Source organism: Herpailurus yagouaroundi, unplaced genomic scaffold, assembly GCF_014898765.1.
Source record: "Herpailurus yagouaroundi ecotype Mexico unplaced genomic scaffold, PumYag 140, whole genome shotgun sequence".
Classification (NCBI taxonomy): domain Eukaryota; kingdom Metazoa; phylum Chordata; class Mammalia; order Carnivora; family Felidae; genus Herpailurus; species Herpailurus yagouaroundi.
The window spans coordinates 11,015,642-11,036,575 of NW_024412395.1; the positions used below are offsets into that span (position 1 = coordinate 11,015,642).

The 20,934-nt window shown below is 47.1% G+C and overlaps 2 long non-coding RNA genes across 3 annotated transcripts; both read left to right on the forward strand.

Annotated features, from left to right (window-relative positions):
• Nucleotides 1-1,397: 1,397 nt before the first annotated feature.
• LOC121030440 (uncharacterized) lies at nt 1,398-4,748 on the forward strand. 2 transcript variants are annotated; one of them, XR_005790199.1, is made up of 3 exons: nt 1,398-1,555; nt 1,939-2,133; nt 2,544-4,748. It is a non-coding gene; the product is annotated as an uncharacterized LOC121030440 (long non-coding RNA). The 2 variants fall into 2 exon arrangements; XR_005790198.1 differs by having other exon boundaries at nt 1,939-4,748.
• Nucleotides 4,749-19,250: 14,502 nt separating this feature from the next.
• Nucleotides 19,251-19,887, forward strand: LOC121030220 (uncharacterized). The gene is made up of 2 exons (XR_005790119.1): nt 19,251-19,636; nt 19,736-19,887. It is a non-coding gene; the product is annotated as an uncharacterized LOC121030220 (long non-coding RNA).
• Nucleotides 19,888-20,934: the final 1,047 nt, after the last annotated feature.

Consider the following 20,934-nt stretch of genomic DNA (forward strand, 5'->3'; position numbering starts at 1 on the left):
CACATGCCACAAAAAAACAGACACATTTTATGGAGGAGTTCATGAAAAAGGAAACCTGTATGGCTTATAAACATGTGAAAAGGAGCACATGGTGTTATTCAAGGAGATTCAAAACAAAAGGATACATTTTCATTCGTCAAGTTGGCAAAAAGTAAAAAGGTTTGGTAATAAATATTGGCAGTGATGTGTACCCACGCTGTCAGTGGGAGTAGAAATTCGTGTGCAGTCCCTTAGGTGTGGTATCTATTAAAAAACCAAAAGTGCAGATTCCATTGACCCAGAAGTTCCACTTCCCAGAATCTGTCCCAGGGAAACCCTCTCGTGCCTGCAGAAGGAGGCATTTAGAAGGGAATCTACTGCAGTGTTATTTGCAATAGAAAAACACTGTAAACAACCTAATTAAAGTCATAGCAGAGTAAACAAAGTACAGTGTATCTGGATTCTCAACAACTTAATTTGAAACAATGAGGGGCACATATATTATTTACTGACATGGGACCGTCTTCGGGACATCTTGATGGAATTGCAGAGGGACTCAAACTGATGTCATTTGTTTAAAGGCACAAAATAATACCTATAATGTGTCTATATATGTACATATATATGAATATACACATTGTATACACATATGTACATGTGCAAAAAACAATATACACCAAATTGGTAACTCTGATTACCTCTAGGGAGGTAATTGGGAGGTGAAAGTCCTAAAATCGTAAAAGCCTGTAATGTTTATAAGGAGAATGTATTTGTGTTAAGAATTACTAATAACTAATATCTGTATAGAAATGAAAAGAAATAGGGGCGTCTGGGTGGTTCAGTCAGGCGTCTGACTCTTTTTTTCTTTTTTCAACGTTTATTTATTTTTGGGACAGAGAGAGACAGAGCATGAATGGGGAAGGGGCAGAGAGAGGGAGACACAGAATCGGAAACAGGCTCCAGGCTCTGAGCCGTCAGCCCAGAGCCCGACGCGGGGCTCGAACTCCCGGACCGCGAGATCGTGACCTGGTTGAAGTCGGACGCTTAACCGACTGCGCCACCCAGGCGCCCCTGGGCGTCTGACTCTTGATCCCAGCTCAGGTCTTGATCTCAGGGTTGTGAGTTCGGGCCCCATGCTGGGCATGAAGCCTGCTTAAAAAAATTAATTTTAAAAAATTAAAAGAAGCAAGGAAAAAAACTCAGGAAATCTCCAGTAACATTTTGGTTATCCCATCTAGGGTTATTTCTTCTATATAGGTTTTTTAGTGTTTCTGATCATTTTGGTGTGCTTTTTTCTGTTGTTGTTTATTTTATTATTATTTTATTATTTTTATTTTTTTGAGACAGAGACAGAGCATGAACAAGGGAGGGGCAGAGAGAGAGGGAGGCACAGAATCCAAAGCAGGCTCCAGGCTCTGAGCTGTCAGCCCAGAGCCCGACACGGGGCTCAAACCCACAAACTGTGAGATCATGATCTGAGCCAAAGTCAGACGCTTAACCGACTGAGCCCCCAGCCTCCCCAATTTTGGTTAATAAGCAGGTAACATCTGCTTGTTAAAAACAACCAACTTTTAAGGTAAGTAAAAATCCCCTTCTTTCAAGATCATTCCTTTGCATAGCCCGATATGCCATACTTTTTTCTGCATATATCTCATTATTTACACATGCGTTCTAAAGTGCTATCATTTGATATTTAAAATATTCTTGGGGCGCCTGGGTGGCGCAGTCGGTTAAGCGTCCGACTTCAGCCAGGTCACGATCTCGCGGTCCGTGAGTTCGAGCCCCGCGTCAGGCTCTGGGCTGACGGCTCAGAGCCTGGAGCCTGTTTCAGATTCTGTGTCTCCCTCTCTCTCTGCCCCTCCCCCGTTCATGCTCTGTCTCTCTCTGTCCCAAAAATAAATAAACGTTGAAAAAAAAATTAAAAAAAAAAAAATTCTCATTCTCTTAAACACGGTTCAGGAGTATCCTTTTCCTTTGGAATCATCACTATGTTCCAGACACTGCAGGTGTCGTAAGTATGATCTCATAAGTCCTCAAGTTGGAAAGAACTCCGAACAGAACCCCATCTGTAGAATGAGAAGCCAATGCCCACCTCACAGAGTTTTGGGGATCGAGCAAGACATTGCCTACGGGGCACGCAGGGCTAGCACAAAGGTAAGTGCACAGTGTCTTATGCTTATTATGAGCACTGCAGCAGCCATCAACTTTATCAAGGCACCAAGAACCTTGATGCTCTCAGACATGAAGACACTCGCCCAAGACCTAAAACCTGAGAAGTCACAGAACAGGTTCCTCCTGGCTTCAAATGCCACACTTAGCAATATTGGGCCCTTGGAGAAACATGGTAGCAAGGGTGTCGGCCAGGAGACGCTGTCCCATTGTTATTGGTTGGCACCCCTTCTACATGGTTCTGTGCCCTTTTCAATTGTTCTTGTGCCACAGGAACATACAGGCCCTAGTCCCACATTTAGTCCCACATTTAGCTAAGCCTCGCTGTATGTGAGTTTGAGGAGCTTTAGTTGCTTTGTTTTAGATGCTTTCCTTTCTGCCTCCTCCACACACAGGCTGGGAAAGTGAGGATGTTCCTGCCTCGTTGGGACACCCAGAGAGGCGGCTTTGCCTGTGCCCCTTTGGAAAACTGCCGCTGCATATGGAGGCAAGGAGGGGGTGTCTGAGACTGTGGACTCGCATCTGTAGCGGGAAGAGAAGTCTGAGGGTGACGGTGTTCGAGGTACCGACCCTTGTCATCTTTTCTTTGTTGTGTGTGCATGTGTGTTGGGGGCAGGGCTCTGATTACTGGTTGCTCGCAGTTTCCCTTACTTTCCTCAGAACTCTTCTGATTCATTAGATTAGCATAAGTAACTGAAGCTGGCAGGATAGTTGCTTAATTGGTTGGAGGTTAATATTTTGAACTCCACCGTCAAGGCGGTGGGTCTTGGGTTCTGGAGGCCCGGGCAGCCCCCATCGCGCACGTTGGACCCACACTATCAAACTCATTGCCACCCTCCACCTCTCTCTGTGCCCCGCCAGCCTTTGTGGGAGGGGAGTTCGTGGTAGGAGCCAGAAAGATCACGAGCTCTCTCCTATCCTTTCAGTGTTAAATTCTGTTTAGCGAAAAACAAACAAAAAAACTCATTTAATTTCCTAATCCTTGTCCTTCCTCCTCCCTTTAACCCCCAACTTTGCTCCCAGTGCCATCAGACTATGCACTGCCTACCTCCCACCCCCCATTGCAGACTCCTGCAGGCCCCCGGCCGCCCGCCCCCCATTCCTTCACCATATTAGCCCCTGGCTCACCGTCACCTCTCCAGTACTGCTCTGGTCAGGGTTCAGTACAGAGAAGCCTCACAGTACCGCGGGGCTCTCAGGTCACTGACCAGCCTGGCTGTGATGTACTGATCCCGTACTCCATCTCGGCCTCCTGCTCCCGCCGTCACACCTTAGCCATGGTCATCATCAGTAGCCACACCCCAGTAGGCAACACGGTCTTCATAACTACACCTCTCGTTTTCCACCCGTGGCCCCCTGCCCTTCCGTCCCTCCCCCTCCAGTGCCCACCCCCTCGGCGGTTCTTCAGCCTCGCCGGGCCTAGAGTTTGTGGCCCCTACCACCTTTTCACTGCCCCTCCCCTCCCCAGAGATTCTCTGGTCCTCATCCGCCATGCCCCTGGGTTTAGTCCCACTCTGTGCCTGGAATGCCTGCACACGGCTGGATACAAGCATGTGGACTGACAAAGCTTTGGTTCATGAGTGCCGGGCTCCAGTAAGTTCCTAACGCTGCCCAGCAGCCCCGCACGTCCCTGGTTCCTTCGTCCTCCAGTGGACATTCTCCTTGACCCTCGACCCTCGACCCTGACCCCTCCTCTCCTCTCGAGGGCTGCTCCTGTTGTTTCCTGTTTCACTGAGAAAACAGGCCATCGGCGGGTGGCTTGCTCCTGCTCCCACTACCGTGTCCCCCTGCTTGTGACGGTGGTGAGCCAGCAGCAGTGCCCCTTTCCAAGTCTGTCCTCCGTCTGGGCATCCTCCCCGCCCCCGCCCCCAAGCACCACCACAGTGCTGTCCTCGCCCCTCCTCCGGGTCATTCCCACCGGCATGTGAACATGCTGGGGTGACTCCCATCTTCCTGTTAACACAAACCCTTGACAGAGTTCTGCACACCCTCCTTTTTTCCACTTCTCAGCTTCCCTTGAACTCTCTCTGGTTGGGCTTCTGTCCCCCTCGGTCTACTGACACGGCGTTGGGCAGGGTCACCAATGGTTCCCCTGTTGCCAGAGGAATGTGCTTCCCCGTGTTTGAGTCCACCTGTCAGGGACATTTGACACAAAAGCAACGGACACCCTCCTCTTGCAAACCCCTGCTTCTTGTGGCTTCCTCGCGCTCCACTGGCCGCTCAACCTCATTTCCTCCGCCCGCCCTTATCTCCTCCAATACTGGAACGCCCAGTCCCCCTGGCTTCTCTAACTGCATCTACCTCCGTGATGAGCTCAGGCATCTCACAGCTTTCAACACCAACTGCATGCTGCCGACTCCTCATTTTACCCCACAGCCCAGATCTTCCCCCGAGCCCCACACTCGTACCTCTAACTGGCCACTCTATATCTCCATTAAGGTGGCGAATGAGCTAACAGACATCTCAGACTTTTAACATGTCAGAGAACAAGCTTCTGAGCTCTCTCCCCTCCCCTGGTCACCCCTCGGTCTTCCCCACCGAAGGAAAGAACCCTCGTCCGTTTGTGTAGACCCAAAACTTTGGAGACATTTTTCTTTTTCCTCTTCTACCCCGCATCCAGTCCATCAGCCAGCCCTGTCAATTCCACCTCCGAAGTATATCCAGCCTCCAGCCTCGACTCGCCTTTTCCCCTGCTACTGATTGGCCCAAGGCATCACCATCTCTCCCCTGGATTACTGCAAGAGCCTTCTAACTGGGACCCCCTGCTCCTACTCCTTGCCCTGCTATGGTGTCCCTCCCCCAGCAGTCAGAGTGATTGTTCCAGAACCTAAATCTCGTCATCCTTTGCTGAGGAAAAAAAGCCAATTTCTTGCTGAGATTTGTGAGGTCCTATGTGATCAGCCCCTAAGCTTATGTGACTTCAACCAGCATCTCTCCTCTCTCTGAATAGCCGCTTTGGCCTTGCTTCTCTTCCTGGTGCATGCCAAACACATTCATAGCCCAGGGCCTTTGCACTCACTCTTCCTTTTGCCTGCAATGCCTTTTCTCCTCGTTATTTTTGTGAGTTGCCCTTGTTTCTGTCAGGTGTCTGCATAAATGCTGTTAAAGACTTCCCCGCTCACCCCATATAAAATAGCAAAAGCCTGCCCCCTGCAGCACTCCCTGCCCCTCTAACTCTAAAAAAAAAAAAAAAAAAAAAACAAAAAAAAAAACAAAAAACTTTTTCTGGTCTGTCTCCTGCTGTTAGAATGCCCCCAGTGTATAGAAGTCTGTGGCACTTAGTGGGGCAGCATAAATATTTCTTGAATGAATGAATGGCCTTGAGATTGTATTTGAGCCTGAAAGCAAAACTTTATAGATTCTTGAAGCTCATTTCATAGCAAAGGAGACCCGTGTCGATCGGACAAACTCGAGAAGCTTCTGCACTTGAAGAACGGCCATCCGCATTTATACACGGACGTAGGCTGTAATTGGTCAGCAGTCCTGCGCGCATATGTGTCTCGGATGGAATTGAGGAAATGAACGTGAGATGAAACATCTCATCGAGAGTTAGCTGGTTTTTACTGGCCTGAAGCTGGGTGCTGCGGCACCTGTGGCTTCCCTCTGCTGCCAGGTGTTTTCTGCAGCGGGGTTCTCGCGTGAGCTGGAAAAAGCGCCGTGGTGGTTATTCACAAGAGGCAACATAGGTGGCCTAGACTGTCATTTGTTTCTGTTTGCACTGTCCCTGGAAAGCTGTACTCGGTTTCTGCTGGAACTGAACCGTGGATCCTACAACTGTACAAATTACAGCAGGATCTCCCCCCCCCCCCCCCCCCCCCCCCCGCCACCCACTTACCTTAAAGCAAAGTTGCTTGTTTTACAAGTGACCCAGAAGTGAACTTGTGGTGACATTTTGAAATGACACAAATTCAAAACGGCCAGTGGTGCACTTTGGCATGGATCAGAACTGTTTCTCCCCCAGTGTTTGGTTTTGGCGAGCGTGAGGAAGGAGGAAAGAGGAGGGTTTTTGAAGGCAGACGGCCCTGGGTTAGAAGAATGCATATGTTGTCACTAGTTGGGAGGTGTGACCTCGGGCCAGCCACCCAGTCTGTCTGCGTCTCAGTTTCTTTCCCCGTTAAATGGGGTATGATAGCACTGACTTCACAGAAGGGCTCTGAGGTTTTGGTCAGATGACCTGGCTCAGTGCCTGGCACACACATACTCTATTTTGGGGACAACTGTCACGTTGCTGTTGCACAAAGAAGATTCATTGCACAGAGGGAAAGTTTAGACACAGAATGAAAGGTTATCCCACATCAAATATTGGGAAGTGGGGCGCCTGGGTGGCTCAGTCAATTAAGCATCAGACTCTTGATTTCAGCTCAAGTCATGATCTCAGGCTTGTGAGATCGAGCCTCACATAGGGCTTAGTCCTCGGCATAGAGCCTGCTTAAGATTTTCTTTCTCTGCCCCTCTCCCACTTGCTCGAGTGTGCGGGTGCACGCTCTCTCTCTCTCTCTCTCTTGAAAAAGAGAGAAGCACATTGGGAAGTAAAGCCAGGCCTTTTCCTACAAGTCAGGTATTTTCCACTGCTTGTGAATTCTCTCCCTTCCACCTGCACCTGTCATCTCCCATAATACTGCCCAGTACTGCTCCTGGGACCCAGGCAAGGACTCAACTTTTCATTTTCCACAAAACCTTCCCTCCCATTCCCTTTCCTTGGGTGCCTTGCCCTTGGATGAAGCTAACGCTCGGCATGTTACTTGTCAAAATGTTACCAGTCAAATGTTTCCTGTACTTGTCCTCTTTCTTCTAGTTGGAGTTTTTCCCAATTAGGGTTGAGTTCATTAACAACAGCAGAGCCATTTAAATTTCCTTTTTGTAAGAATAAGGCCATTCCTTTCTGTATTTTTGGCTATAAAGAACAGGAGCAGGGGAGGCGTGGTAGAATGAACAGATACAGAAGTGGATTCAGAGGTTGCTCAGACAAATATCTTTGGGAAGAACAATTTTGCAAAGGCAGGCTTTGCAGTGTGAATATTCTTGGTACCTGCCCAGACTTCTTCAGTGGTGCTAATGCCCCGCTATTAATCTTTAGATCTTGTAGAGCAGCTCTTCCTCCACAAAACACCTTTCCTGCTGTTTTAGCAGGTGTTCGTTACACGGACTAGAAATCCAGGCAGCGGGTCAGGTGGAGGGAAATCAGCTTTGAACTCACGGTCTGCCACCAGGTGTCAGCAGAGTCTGCCTGGGCCTCGGAGTCTCAAGGGCGAGAGGGCTGGACGTTTGTCAGTGACTGTGCTTTGCTGGGGAGGTTTGTCTACCTGTCAGATCAGCCTTGGAGTCCTTTAGCTGAAAGTCAAAGCCTTCAGCCTGTAAATGGTATGGAATGTTGTACTCTTGTTCGAAAGTGATCATGGGACGACTACTGCCTCAAATTCAGATTTCTTTCAAAAGTCAGTGCCTGATTACTTCAAAACCAATACTAGCTTTAATCGGTTAGACTTCAATAATCTTACTTATTTCTAAAGTGAATACCAACAACGCATTAATGCTTTGGAAAATTCCCCTGCTTATTTGTCGAGCATTACTTTTGGAAGCTAAAGATTGAAAATTGGCAAGCAAGTTTTAATAGATCCTTTGTTAAAGCTTCCAAGGATACTGCATTGTGTGCAACTCCCTTTGTTTAGCTGAGCTTAGATGCTTAAACAAATCCCTTTCCAAACCAGTGATGTTAGAGAAGACATTGTGCTCGGCAGAGGGGCTTGGAAACAATCCTTCTGCAGGTGACAAGGTGAGTTTGCAGCAGAGCCCAGAGCTTTGGAAGCAGGGTGACTGCTGCCTCAGGGACATGGTAGTTGTTTTGCACGAGGTAGTATCTCGTCCCTTCTGGAGGCTGGAAGTGCTCACACGTGATAAGGCGGTACCATTAACCCTTTGAATTTTTTTTTTTCAACGTTTATTTATTTTTGGGACAGAGAGAGACAGAGCATGAACAGGGGAGGGGCAGAGAGAGAGGGAGACACAGAATCGGAAACAGGCTCCAGGCTCCGAGCCATCAGCCCAGAGCCCGACGCGGGGCTTGAACTCCCGGACCGCGAGATCGTGACCTGGCTGAAGTCGGACGCTTAACCGATTGCGCCACCCAGGCGCCCCAACCCTTTGAATAGTTTACAGAAAGCCTTGTTTATTTCTAGATTATTAAAGAAATACAGCCGTTAGGTAGCGAACAGAATAGAGAACCAGCCTGCCACAGTGCAGAACTTCCTCTGCATGTTCTTTTCATGATTCAGCTTGAGTCTGACCGATGGAAGAAAACTCTAGGGTGGAGGACAGGGCCCGAGATGGCAGGGTCTCTGTATAGCTCTGGGGACTCTCTTGGGGTCTAACTGCGGTCCTCAGTCCTGTCAGTGCCACTTAGCTCTTTAATGCACACACCGTAGCTGGTAGACACTTGCAGGCCAAGATGCTGAGGAGAGGCTTGGTCACATGTGACAGTCCTAGGAAGGCCCGCACCAGGCGGGAGCTCATCAACTCCTTCCCAGCTCTTCCTTTTCCAAACGGTTACAGCCCCTGGCAGAATGGGGCTCACGTGACCTCATGAGCAGTCCCTGGTCTCAGGTCTCCCATGTGTGACAGAAACATGTTAAGACCCGTGTGCAAAGGTTCTGCTGACTGGCCTTCCTCAAGTCTCCAGACCAAGGGGACAGAGTAGTTTATTGAGATAGGAATTTGTATGCAATTCTCTGTATTCTTTTCTCCCGTCATTCCAAGGTGGTCAGGCTCTTTGGTGTTTTCACCCAGGGGTGCTTTAAGACTGAAAGCAGAAGAGTTTGAAGACAGATTCTTTCAGTCTTTCCTGGAGCCTTAGCTGGTCAGGCAGATTTTGCCGTAAGTCTTGAGATGGAGGGGAAGGAGGAGCAGGCCGGGAGGCTGGAATGATTCCACAGGGCAAGTTCTACCACTGGAAGTTTTGTGTGTTCTGGGGAGGAAATTGCTACCCCCAACTGGACAAGCCCTCCCACTGTACTCAAGACTCCAGACCTCCATTCCTCATAGGATATGCCCGGTTGCTCAGCTTCTCAGGACCACATGGATAGCAACAATAGTTTCCTCTGGGAAAGCCACTGTGAACTGATGACTAAAAGAGAATCCTAGAATACTTCGCCCCAGGACCTTTGCATAACTTTGCGGTAGAGGATAAGAAAGGTCAATTAATGGCTGAGATTGAATTTCAAGCCAGATGGGGACCTGGAATCAGACTTAAAAAAGGAAGAAATAGGATGTATACCTGAAACTAATATTACATTCTATGCTAACTAACTGGAATTTAAATAAAAACTAAGGACGGAAAGGAGAGGAGAGGAGAGGAGAGGAGAGGAGAGGAAGGAAGGAAGGAAGGAAGGAAGGAAGAAAGAAGGAAAGAAAGAAAGAAAGAAAGAAAGAAAGAAAGAAAGAAAGAAAGAAAAAGAGAAAGATGTCTTTTATACATGTGTTTGTTATCACAAATTCATATACAACATGCTAGGGTTGGCCCAGTTTAATATTTAAGGAAAGATAATATAGCCACTCAATTTCTGTTACCAGCCATAAGGATAATTTAATAAAAGTAGAGAACAGAATGAAACTCTACTTCCAAATTATCAAAAGAACCCACCCCTCTTTTTTGAGAATTAAAAAATGTGTGTAACTTCTTACCAAGTTAAAAAAAAAAATCAATCATACTGAAAGACTTTTACCACTGTTTCCTGACCTAACTCCTCTCTCTTTGGTGAAGGGTGTGTTTTAGATTTGGGGGACTGGGCATTTGGGAGACACTTTTAATTTGGAAACTCATATCTTTGAGTTTGGGGAAGTTTTCTTGTATAGGCTCTTTAGTGATTTCTTTCTTCTCTGTTTTGTTTGTTCTCTTTGGCATTTTCATTAGCCAGATATGAGACTCCCAGGATTGTTCCTCTAAACTTTTAACTTTTGTCTTTTGGTTTTCTTTCCTGGGAAGTTTACTCAGTTTTATCTTACTATTTAAAGAAAAAAAAGTTTATTTATTTAAAGTTTTTTTAACGTTTATTTATTTTTGAGATAGAGACAGAGCATGAACGGGGGAGGGTCAGAGAGAGAGAGGGAGACACAGAATCTGAATCAGGCTCCAGGCTCTGAGCTGTCAGCACAAAGCCCGACACGGGGCTCGAACTCAAGGACCATGGGATCATGACGTGAGCTGAAGTTGGACGCTTAACCAACTGAGCCACCCAGGTGCCCCTATTTATTTATTTTTGAGAGAGAGAGCAGGGGAGGGGCAGAGAGAGAGAGAGAGAGAGAGAAAGAGAGAGAGAGAGAGAGAGTCCCATGCAGCCTCCACACTGTCAGCACAGAGCCCAATGTGGGGCTTGAACTCATAAACCTTGAGATCATGACCTGAGCTGAAGTCAAGAGTTGGATGCTTAACCAACTTGAGCCACTCTGCCACCCCCTTATTTTTCTATTTTTAAATATTTCTGCTATCATATTTTCAATTTCCTTCTTGTTCTGTATTTCTTTTCTATCGTATCCTTTCTTTGTTTTATGGGTGTGATATCTTCTCTTTTCTTCTAAAGATATTAATAATTGCTATTTTATTTAAATGTTTTTTCTGCTCCTCATAGTGTCTCTGTTTTTTCTGCATTCCTTTTCCCAGTTGTTGGCTTTGGGTTCGTTCTTCCATCGTAGAGGCATTCCCTAAATGTCCACTTATATTTAACCTTGAGGTGTTTATTTATTTATTTATTTATCTTAATTTTTTTTAAACACTTATTTATTTTTGAGAGAGAGCACACGCACAAATGGGGGAGGAGCAGAGAGAGGGAGACCCAGAATCTGAAGCAGGCTCCAGGCTCCGAGTTGTCAGCACAGAGCCCGACGCAGGGCTCGAACTCACAGGCTGTGAGATGGTGACCTGAACCAAAGTTGCATGCTTAGCTGACTGAGCTACCCCAGTGCTCCTAAGCTTGAGGTGTTTAAAAGCTCCATACAAGTGCTCTGTGTTTGGGTGAGATTTGTTCCTCCAGAATGTTCCAGGTCCCAGAGCCCAGAGAATAAACCTCCAGTCTCCTGCCTGGGAGTGACATGTACATGTGCACACACTCTCTCTCTCTGAGAATAAATACATAAACTTAAAAAAAAAAAAAAAAAAGAAAAGCTTCAAGTAATCAAAAAGATCCTTAATGTCTTTGAACAAGCATCATGTCCCCTTTACAGATCTTCAAGGTCATAATCTTCTTTGTTCTTCTGAACAAAAAATGAAATTTCCCTTGTTTTTGACCGTGTGTCTCAGCTCTTATGAAAAAAATATATGATTAGCCATCCTTCCAGTACCTTCTGAAGTGTGTGCACTCAGGCGCACAGGGGTGCAGTGCGGGGTGGGTCTTGGGCGGGGGGGCATGTACATAGAGGGAACCTGTGGCATCTATGTGTTATGAACTGGGGTGTGCTAGTTGCTTGGGCTGGTGGCTGCTCCCTTCATGTAGACCTCCTGTGAGTGGCAGAAGCCGTATTTGAAAATGCCACGTCTGAGTATCTTTCCCACAACCAGGGTCAGCAACCTCTGCAAGCCAAGCCAAGCCATGAAAAGGGAGACCATGCAATAGTGTAGTAACAGCTAATGTAGTCACAGCTAGTACTTAATAGCTAGTATTTAGTGAGTGTGTAGTCCGTGTGGGGCCTCACCAGAGCACTTTACATAGATTTACTCAGTTACCCTGCTAGTAAGTGATGGAGGGGATGTTTAGAGCCTGCTCAGAGCCAACTACCACACTGTCTTTGTAAGGAAGCCAGGAGGGACTCTAAGCGTAAAAGGGAGGCTTTTTACACTCACTGGGTGTGCTAGAAAAAAATTCCTCATTGTAACTACCGTTGAGTGGTATCTTCTTTGCTTCTCACTATTTTCTGATACCTCCTCAGGATGAGTCAGCTCAGAATTCCTGGAATTAACACTGCATAAGAACGCCCTCCGCTTCTCTTTCTACTGCTACTGTCCTGATTTGGGCCCTCCTCATTTCTCATCTTGACCACTGAGACACTCTCCTGTCTGGTGTCCTTCCCTACAGACTCTCATCCATCGGGGCCATCCTTCACACTTGCTGCCGGAGTGATCTCTGTTTTAGAAAAATGCAAGTCTGACTGTGTCCCTCCCTGTTTATTTTTTTTTTTTAATGTTTATTCATTTTTGAGAGAGAGAGCAGGGGAGGGGTAGAGAGAGGGAGAGAGGGACAGAGGATCCGAAGTGGGCTCTGAGCTGACAGCAGTGAGCCCCCTGATGCTGGGCTCAAATCCACCAACCGTGAGATTGTGATCTGAGCCGAAGTCAGACGCTCAACCAGCTGAGCCACCCAGGTGCCCTCTCCCCTCCACCCCCTCCCCCGTTTAAAAAACCACCTGATGGGTCCCCATTTCCTTCAGGATAAAGTGCATGCTCTAGCATGGCACTGGGGACTTCTTGGATTAATCGCAAAGCACATCTCCAGCCTTTTCTCTTGCTAGTGATTCGGCGACCCCTTCCTCTCTCCCAAAGCCCTCCTCTGTTCCCACCACCTATACTCTCTGGACACAGCATGCTTCCACCTACCTCAGGATTCTCACACTGCTTTCTGGAATGCTCCACCCCCTCTCCACCCGACTGCCATTCATCTTGGGAGGCAGTCAAGGACCGCTCGTCTCCAAGATCTTCTCTGACCCCCCTGTCCTATCACTTCACAGTCAGTAGACTCAATTCTGCCCTCCTTTGTGTCCTCACCATGTCCTGGCCAGTCTTCTACAGCACTTCTAGCACACTGTTGCCTTGCTTTTCCATATGTTGATCTTCCCCACAAGATGGGGCTCTCCCCAAGTTTGGGGCTCAAGTCTTACTGTTGTAGCTCCCCTGCTTGGCACATATCAGGACTTAATAAATGTATAGGTCTCTTTATTTGCATACGAATGAATGGATTCACTTTCCCTATTGCATCGTATAATCTTCTAAAAGCTATTGGGCTTTCTGGAACTTACATTAAGGAAGTCACATACCAGCAATAATATCCAGATAACTCAGCCTGTGCCAAAATTGCCTGACGAGATTATCTGTGCCTCACAGCTAGGACCACAATTTTCTGCGTCTTTTATATTCTCTCCGTGTCCTGACATAGTGTTGGAGATGCACTATCTGTTTAAAATGTTTTTGTTGATTTGAGTTGGCTTGGCTAGGGGATACAAAAGAGAAAATGTGGTCCCCGCCATTATGGGCCTGACACATAAAAAGGGAGACAGGATAGGTCCTGTGCGGGGAAAAAAGCCTCATTAAAACCAATTACTGAGACTTTCCTTCAAAGTCCCCAAAGATGCCTGTACATATTCCCAAAGAAGCCCTTACGAATTACATGACCCTGGTGAAGGTCTTCCTTCACCGTATGATTTGTTGCAGGAAAAATAAGGACTTTCAAAGCAGTTAAGGTCACTTTGTACTAAGACAGTGGCACTCTATCACGTTAAATAAAATGTCAGTGGATAGTTACTGTGTCATTCTTTTCACATGATTTTATGCACAGCGGATAATTTTATTATGTATAGGTATATATACGTGAATTGGGTATGACTATTGATTTTTAAGAATTGAGTAAGGCTGTGCAAACAAATGTGTATCCCTTATTTAAGGAAACCTGGGAAGGAAATGATAAGGTACTGACGTGTCGTGAGGGCTGCGGTGGGCTTTTTGTGTACGAATGCCTTTATGTGATGTTGTGCACAACCCTGGATCGTAGACGTTGCATCCCCTCCTTACAGATGGGAAGACGGAGGCTCACATACACCAATCTGCCTAAGGTCTCTACGGCCGGCGTCACAGAGCGTTGGCTCGAAATTTTAGAGGCTTTCACGTTATACTACCTATAGGTACTCAAATCTAAATTCATTCATGTGAAATTCCATCTAAAGGATGGATCCTTAGAAAATTGTTAACTGCTAAGATTCTGTTGGCAAATACCTGAAGTATATTTATTTTTTTATCTGTGTACATGTATTTGAGTTTTAAACATGAGAAATATTTTAGCCATTAAATTACCAAAAAAAAAAAAAAATGATGCATGGTATACAAAATGAACACAGGCTGATGTACCTCTGTGTTTCCATGTAGTTGTTACTACAGCAGGAGGAAACCTGGAACGGAATTTTCAGGGTGGAGGTAATTTGACAATATACCTAAATTAGTATCACACAAACCCAGTGATTCATTGAAATCTCTTTGGGAATTCTTTTTCTTTTTTAAAGTTTATTTATTTATTTTGAGGGAGGAGGGGCAGAAAGAGAGGGAGAGAGAGAATCCCAAGCAGGCTCCACACTGTCAGTGCAGTGAGATCACGACCTGAGCAGAAATCTAGAGTCGGACGCTTAACCGACTGCCCCTCTTTGGGACTTCTACGGGCACAGCGACATGGTAGTTAAGAACAGAACCTCCGGTGGGGCGCCTGGGGGGCTCAGTCGGTTAAGCGTCCAACTTCGGCTCAGGTCATGATCTCGTGGTCCGCGAGTTCGAGCCCCGCATCCTGTTTCAGATTCTGTGTCTCCCTCTTTCTCTCTCCTCCCCCGCTCATGCTCTGTCTCTCTCTTCTCAAAAATAAATAAACGTTAAAAAAAAAAAAAAAAAAAGAACAGAGCCTCTGGGGGGTCTTTATGACTCTGCACAGTTTACTTTGAGCCCCATTTTGCTCATGTGTAAAATTAGGCCAACAGCACCCATTGCCTGGGGTGTCATCCAGATTAAATGACAGGATGTCTGTCAGGTGCTGGGCAGGGGCCTGCCCGCAGTATGGCTCAGTGATGGGTAGGTAGCTGGATATGCACACTTTTTACCTGATATCCTCCCCTGGCACACGCACTAGGGCTGGGCTGTACATATTCTGGAAAGTTCTGGAAGGGCCATACGATATTAGCGAGATGAGTTCTTCTGGTCATGAAGATTGAGAGGGCATGGGGAAATTGAAGTTGGGTGCTGCTTCATCATGGGGGGCTTCTAGGAACCCCAGTGTTTGGGGGGAGAAAAGGATGTGTGGCTCAGAGGAGGCATCAGCACGATGTCTGAAGCTGTTGTCATATCATGGTGACATATCATGGTGACGGGGTGGAAAAGCTGGATTCTACCAGCTAGCCAACTCTGTCTCAGCCGCGCTCCTCAATGTCTGTGGGCGTTTCGTCATGCAGTCACATAGAGCTTGTATTCTGGACTTTCTGCGAAGTTTCAGTTTCCAAGATTCAGTGCCATTGTCAAAGCCCAATTTCTGTTTTCCAGATTTGGCAATTATTGTACCCAAGAGTGGGAAAACCCTCCAATCTCGGTCTTTAAGCACTAAAATAGAAATGGGGCACAGAGAAGAGAAAGGGGAGAAAAAGGAGTGGGAGGGAGGTGCACACGAAGGATGGAGGGAGGAAAAAGCACCGGTATAAACCCTGGGCTCGCACCCAGGCGTGCTGGTGGAGAGGGCAGGGGTTGGCCGAACATGTTACAGAAAGCAGGGCACGGGAGGGCTGGCAGGTGGCCAGGTGTGAAATCCCTGTGCACCCCCAACCCCCCACTTGCCCATGCTGCTCCTGGATACCACCGCTGGCACCCTGCCTGAAGCCAGGAGGGAGATGGTTGCCAGCATCTTCCAGGGACCCTGTGGAGAGAGCTCCGGGGTTGGGGGGGGGGGTCTCAACTTCTCGATCCACTGTGAGCTGGCCCAGGGAGTTATCCCGACACTCGCCTAGAGTGGCCAGCCCCTGCAGTTTCTCCACTGAGAACATCACAAGTGGGCACTCTTTCAGAAGGACTTAAGGTAATTCTTCTAAGGGCAGGAATGTTGTTTCCTACCTCTGCCTCGAGGTTTTAAAAGACTCAGATGAGAGGGTTTTATGATTCTGGGCTTTATGCTTTCACCGGATTTCCCATTCCATCACACCCCTCAGGGCTATGAAATTTGGATTACTTTTTAATCTTCCCTTCCCATTTTCGTTGTTCTGGTGTTGAACTGATTATGCAGAACTGTGTGTTGATGGCTCTGTGGCACCTTCCCTCCAGGGATGGGATGGAGCTCTGCTTCCTAAACGTCACCCTTAATCCCCTTGGGGTGGGGGGGCACTGTGGCGGGGGTACTCACCCCGTCCATCAGGGCCCCGCGGGGACTGACGCTTTGCAGGTGCTGGTAACCGCGCTGCACAGAACGGGTTGGGGGTTGGGCAGGGTCCCCGGCTCTTGCCTGCCCTCTCAGGTGACACTGGTGGTTAAAAGAATAAATACATGACAATTGAACCGGCTCTGCCCGTGAAAGAAACTAGGAGGCAAGTTGCCTGTGAGGTATCATCTGGAATCACCTACCTACTGGGAAGGGAGGTGGTGAGTCACCGGAGAGGAGGATGGGTGGGTGACGGTAGCCACCCCCCCCCCCCCCCCGCCCCACCCCAACCCCCCCCCCCCCCACCCCACCCCCGCCCAGCAGCGCCTTGTACAACAACTTCAATTCAAAGTGAAAACAGATTCTCCACCTGGGAGCCAGCCTATCAGTATAAGGTATTTCGTTCTCAACTCGGGACAGGTTGGGGGTGGGGGGGGGGGAGGTTATGATAAATGGATCAACACAGGGGTTCCTGCTTCCTCTCTCCATTTATATGTGCTCCCTCGGCATGCCTCTCACTTTCCCAACTTTTTACGTCCGATTGGCCTTTCCAGAGTAGGTAGAGCCTACTCGGTAGTGCAGCAGGGGATGATTTCAGGTGGTAGTACATTGAGAAAGTTATTCTTGTCTTCTCCTCCAGGTCTTCTGCCTCAGTTTGCTGGCACGTCTTGAAGATATCCTCAGCCTCGTGGCGTCCTCTGTGTTTTACATTAAAAACAATTTTTTTAAACGTTTTATTTATTCTTGAGAGAGAGAGAGAGAGACAGAGCATAAGCAGGGGAGGGGCAGAGAGAGAGGGAGACACAGAATCCGGAGCAGGCTCCAGGCTTTCAGCTGGCAGCACAGAGCCCGACGCGGGGCTCGAACCCACGAACCTTGAGATCACGACCTGAGCTGAGGTCGGATGCTTAATGGATTGAGCCACGCAGTTGCCCTGTTTTTCATTTTTAAGAAGACCAGGGCTACTCCACTAAGTGTTTTAGCAGGTAAATATCTAACTAGAATTTAACAACACCATTTCGTTTTTATCTTTAAAATTTTATTTAAGACTTTATGGCAAGTGATGCTGGTTTTCCCACTGACACTAGAAGTACTTATGTAGCCAACTTATATGGCACTTACTCTCCGGAAGTCTCATTTTAAAGGCTTCTAAAGAGGGGCGCCTGGGTGGCTCAGTCGGTTAAGCGTCCGACTCCGGCTCAGGTCACGATCTCGTGGTCGATGAGTTCGAGCCCTGCGTTGGGCTCTGGGCTGACGGCTCGGAGCCCGGAGCCTGCTTCTGATTCTGTGTCTCCCTCTCTCTCTGCCCCTCCCCCGTTCATGCTCTGTCTCTCTCTGTCTCAAAAATAAATAAAACGTTAAAAAAAAAATTAAAAAAAAATAAAAGCTTCTAAAGAGAGAGTGCTGTGATTCGCATAACCTAATTATAAACCTCTGAGATAAGAATGACGATTGCCCTCATTTTATAGATGGGGAAACTGAGGCACGAAGGGGTTAAATAAGGCTCCAAAGCGGTGGAGGCAGTGTCGAAACCCTGACAGCTTGGCCCTAGACTCTGTGTTCTTCACCTCTGTGCTATGCTGCTTCTCCACAGGAGCGCTTTAAAAATTAATGTATTCAAGGGAGAAAGTGAGTCGATTTGCAGAAAACGTTGATATAAAGGCAGTAAGGCCCCGGCACCGTCTGGAATGGCAGAGATGGCGAAGGCGGGCTACATAAAATGAGTGCGGGTGCTGGCTCCCTGGCCGACAGGATAAAGAAGGGCCCAGCCAATTAAGCACCTGACCTTGGACACCGCTCACTCCACCCAAAGGATCTCTGGAGCTTCAGACAAAACTCCTTGCAGGCTGGCTCTGTAATGGAGACGCCCGGCAGGACTAGCTGTATTTGTAATAATATGCGCAAGCATATACATGATGCCCGTATATACACACCCACGTGTAAGTACACGCATGGATGCTCTTAGGTGCCAGGAACGGAGCCAAGCAGTGCTCTCATGACAGGTAGTCTTTCCTTTACCGTCCACGTATTCTCTCTGTACTTGTCACAACGGCCTGTGTGGTGGCTTTCACCTCCCACTGCTGGATCAAGCCGCCAAGCCCAGGAGGAGAAGCTGCTGAACTTGTCCACCCTGACGGCCGTGCTGGGGGGTCAGCCCAGGCCGCCCCTGACCCCAGGCAAGTTCTCTCCCACCGCGTGACACTGTCGGTTCCTTGTTATTGCAGAGTGAGCCCACTTTCCCTACATTCTCTTCCAGAAAAGTAAGCGTTGGGTTCAAATACAACTCTGGACAACAATTCTGCGACTCTGAGATTTAAATAATGAATACTTTAAATCTTGGAGATTGATTTGGAATCGCCAGGTCTTCATTCTACCAAGTAAGGCACATTTAAAACAAAACGGTGGGGCGCCTGGGTGGCTCAGTCGGTTGGGCGTCCGACTTCGGCTCAGGTCATGATCTCGCGGTCCATGAGTTCGAGCCCCGCGTCAGGCTCTGTGCTGACAGCTCAGAACCTGGAGCCTGCTTCGGATTCTGTGTCTCCCCCTCTCTCTGACCCTCCCTCCCTCACGCTCTATCTCTCTCTGCCTCTCAAAAATAAAGAAAACTAATAAAAAAAATTTTTAAACAAAACGGTACTTCTCCAAAGTATAACAAAGCCTGGCAACTGTCCATCATCATTGTCAATAGATAAATGAAAGGAGATCCTAACTCAGAAATGGAGGGAGGACATAAATTTGGAATAATCTGTGTGTGTGTGTGTGTGTGTATGTGTGTGTATGTATGTGTATTCTATTTTCTTTGAGTTTTTTAATTTATTTTGAGAGAGAGAGAGAGTGCAAGTGAGAGAGGGGCAGAGAGAGAGGGAGAGACAGAGAGAATCCCAGGCAGGCCCCACACTGTCAGCACAGAGCCCAACTTGGGGCTGGAGCTCTCCAACTGTGAGATCATGACCTGAGCCAAGATCAACAGCCAGATGCTCAACCAATGGAGCCACCCAGGCGCCCCATGTATATTCCATTTTTAAGAAAGTTAAAATTTCCTCTTGGAACCAAGTCGGCAGTGTCTGGGAGCTGCTGTCTTGGAGCGCCAGTCTGACCTTTCTGCTGTTTCGTGTTGGCTGTTTAATTGCCTTAATTTGAAAGCCACCTCTGTCAAGGGATACCAGGAAGGTATCTCCCACTCCTCCTCACACTGATTTGCTGACTGTGGATGCTGCTGGCTCTTCTGCGGATGTTGAAAAGCCACTTCACGCTCAGCACCATCTCCAGTCCTTGGAGGTTGGGCTCCCCAAGAGGGTAGCAGCAGTGTCTTTTCAGTGCCCTGCCCTTGAACCTCACCCAGTGCCTGGCATACGGTAGGCACACAACAACTATTTGTTGAGTGGCTGAGTGAAGGAGCAAATGGCTGATAAAGGGAAGAATTACATTTTCATTTTTTTCCTCTTCGTGTGCAGATATGATAAACTCTTCACGAAAAAAACATATTTGTAAATTATGAAACCATAATGGGAGGTGCACTGCGAACCCACCACACAGCTTAAGAAGAAAGTTCGTGAGCGCCTACGTTATCTCATCCTCGTTGCTTCCCTGGAAATAAAAAGCATACTGAATTTTGGGTTTCTCGTTCATTCTCTTCCCTTTAGAATGTAGTTTAAAAAGTACTGTATGTGAGTATTCCTTCCTAAATTTTGTATTTACCACCCGTGCTTCCCTAAAAGAATTTTTATTTAAATTTTTTTTCATGTTGATTTAGTTTTGAGAGAAAGACACAGCGTGAGCAGGGGAGGGGCAGAGAGAGAGGGAGACCCAGAATCAGAAGCAGGCTCCAGGCTCCGAGCGGTCAGCACAAAGCCTGACGCGGGGCTCGAACTCACAAACTGCAAGATCATGACCTGAGCCGAAGTCGGACGCTTAACTGACTGAGCCACCCAGGCACCACCCGCCCCCCCAAAAGAGTTTGTAAAATCATATATGTCTGTATACTCTAAACAATGTATTGTATAGCTTTTGCTTGGTTTCTGAAGTTTCTAAAAATGGTATCCCATGGCCTTTTTGTTTGTTTCCTTTTTTGCGATTTGTGTTTTTCAGTCTATGTATTGTTTCTAAGTTTCACTAGAGCAAGGCATATTTTATTTTCATTGCTGAATATTCAGCCATCATGTGAATCGTACAATTTATTCATGCATTCCCCTGTCAGTGGAGTTTGGGTTGTTTCCATTTTGAAGCAATGATGAATAATACTTCTGTAAACATTCTTTTTTTAAAAAAAGTTTTGTTAAAATAACGTTATATGAGCACACACATGTATATGTAGCATAAAACAAAATGAAAGTTAATGAATTAACAAAGGGATGCATTTAAACACCCCTGTGGCAAGGAGACTGACTCTGACCTCATCAGCCTGACACGGTCCCTTTTCCAAACACAGTACTCTCCCTCCTCCAGCCTGATTTTTATGCTGATTACCTCTGTTCTTGCTGTATTATCAACCATTCTTAAATTCTACGATTTAGCTTTGCCTGTTTTTTTCTTTTTAAAGTGTTTTTTATTAAAAAAAATTTTTTTTATTTAAAGTGTCTTTTATTAAAAAAAAATTTTTTTTAATGCTTATTTATTTTTGAGAGAGAAAGCACCAGCAGGGCAGAGGCAGAGA